The 2,738-nt window shown below is 39.1% G+C and overlaps 1 pseudogene; it reads right to left on the reverse strand.

Annotated features, from left to right (window-relative positions):
- Window positions 1-628: 628 nt before the first annotated feature.
- LOC108749563 lies at window positions 629-2,217 on the reverse strand (annotated as a pseudogene).
- Window positions 2,218-2,738: the final 521 nt, after the last annotated feature.

The following is a 2,738-nucleotide window of genomic DNA, read 5'->3' on the forward strand; positions in this document are numbered from 1 at the left end:
TAGGAGGAGGAGGAGGAGGAGGAGGAGGAGGCAACCTCAACCTTTTTTTTTCCATTCATTATTATATGTAGTTGCACTAAAAAAATTATTCAATATTACTAACACTTGATCACAAAACATGCAAAAGTATTCTATCATTAACTAAATGGTAGAATACTTTTGCATGACACAAAAAAATCGTTCACAGTAAAAAATTCACTATATATAATTTTGAAAAGAACGATACGAACCTCTCATGGATCAAACTCGACAAAGACTGACGCTGAAAAGCATCCTTTGTTGCGGCGAAACTGCTAGAGCAGTCATTGTATAGTGGCGCTTTAGATCATAAGTGTTTACATAAACAGAGTGTGATAGCGCGTCGAGGTATAGGATTGATGGATGGAGACTAAAAAATAAAGTATATAAAATGATGTGGTTGAAATTTTTTTATTTACCTCTTATTACATCATATTTTTTTCGTACGTATTAAAAACTGAAGCTAATAGCTCGCAATCGATGAGTTGACGTCCATTGAAGAAATCGCTGTCGCGTATAGCGTTCTCAGACGTATTGGAGAATCGCGTATGCTTTACATCAACCGTATCGACGAGTCGGGCGAAACGTTACATCGATACACCCGTCAAAGTCAAACATACGGCGTAGCGTCGTTTCGATCATCGTAATGCGTACGGACGAAGAATCGAGACGTACGAGCGTAGCATCGTTCAGCGTACAAACTCTGACGATTAGCGGTCCAACACTTATAAAATTGTCCTTGTATTCGTTTCGAAGCATTTTGTAAATATTCCATCGTTGCTCGTAGAGATTCTTTCAGGTTTCGAGAGACAGCGACAGTTCGTGTCCGCGATGATCTCCCAGAACGATCTCCACGTAACTCGGTGAACCAACGTTGATTCCAATTTCCAAACATTTATAGCCCGTATTCGTCAGATCGTAACGTCTGCTCAGTAAACGCATCGCACGATGCTGCGGACTGCATACATACATAATGTTAAAAAACATTTCTTTTGTGTATAGAATGTTGAAACTTACATGTTATATTCATTCTTCACGTCACACGATGCGCTGCTCTCTTTGGCGAAGTACATTTTTTAATCGTTCGTACAAGCGGGTATCGCAAGACTGATTGCATCCGCGTAAATTGTGACGTATATGGTAACACTTTTGGAATCGAAGAGGGGAGACAGGCCCTCCCCACTTTTTCCAAGAATTTCAAACGTGTCGCGACATGTTTTATTACGTCTTTCTACATATTCTTTGTCACAAGCTTAGACGTACATACATACATACATATACGTTTTATACATATACGTTTATACATATACGTTTATAAAGGGTGTCCCAAAATTAACACAAGATTTGAATTTGCCGCCATTTGCGCAGTAAAGTGTTGGCAACCCAAAAAAAAACAATTTAACAGCTGACAGTTTAGGGTTAGTGAAAATGGAGCGTTACACGATAGAACAACGTGTGTTCATTATTGAACAATATTTCAAAAATAATGAAAGTTTGGCGGCCACAGTTCGAAAATTTCATACAAAATATGGTCGGAATAGTGTTTTAACTTCGTCAACTGTGAAGAGATTAATTGAAAAATTCAGGGAGACTGGATCAGTTGGAGACGCCAAACACACTGGTCGTCCAAAAACAAGCCGTTCAAATGTCAATATCGAAGCAGTGCGTGAGAGTGTCGGTGACAATCCAGGAACCTCAATTCGGCGTCATGGACAAGAATTGCAAATTTCAAGAAGCTCTCTACAGCGTATACTCACTAAAGATCTGTGTCTCCATGCTTACAAAATTCAACTAACACAACAACTGAAGCCTAATGACCATGCACAGCGAAGAGAGTTCGTTGAATGGATTATTGAACATCAACAAATGGATGCTGATTTTTCGAGCAAAATCATCCTAAGCGATGAAGCACATTTTCACCTTGATGGCTTTGTTAATCGCCAAAATTGCCGCTTTTGGGGTACGGAGAACCCACATGTGATTGTCGAAAAACAAATGCATCCACAACGTGTCACTGTTTGGTGTGGATTTTGGGCTGGAGGCATCATTGGACCATACTTTTTTGAAAATGAGGCTGGTCAAGCAGTGACTGTTACTGGTGCTCGATATCGCTACATGATAACACAGTTCTTTCTGCCGAAATTGGATGATATTGATGTGGCCAATATGTGGTTTCAACAAGACGGTGCCACATGCCATACAGCTCGTGAAACAATTCAGTTACTGCATGAGACGTTTCCAGGTCGTGTACTCTCTCGTTTAGGTGATCAGAATTGGCCCCCTAGATAGTGTGATTTAACACCATTAGATTTCTTTTTATGGGGTTATTTGAAATCACAGGTCTATGTCAACAAGCCCACAACCACCCGTGCATTAAAGGAGGAGATTCAACGCTGCATCAACGAAATTCAGCCACATTTATGCAAAATGGTCATGGAAAATTTCGACAAACGAGTGCGTATGTGCATGCAAAGCCGTGAAGGCCATTTGCCCGATGTGTTATTCCACAAATAACCCTATCCGATGTACTTTATGATTCAATAAAAAAATAACAATCAAAAGACTAAAAACTGTGTTTTCTATTTAATTCAAATCTTGCGTTAATTTTGGGATACCCTTTACATAAGTACGTTTATACGTACGTTTATACATATACATTTATACATATACGTTTATGCATATACGTTTATACGAGTATATGTATTATAAAGGAAGAGAAA

Source organism: Trachymyrmex septentrionalis, unplaced genomic scaffold (genome assembly GCF_001594115.1).
Source record: "Trachymyrmex septentrionalis isolate Tsep2-gDNA-1 unplaced genomic scaffold, Tsep1.0 scaffold30, whole genome shotgun sequence".
NCBI lineage: Eukaryota > Metazoa > Arthropoda > Insecta > Hymenoptera > Formicidae > Trachymyrmex > Trachymyrmex septentrionalis.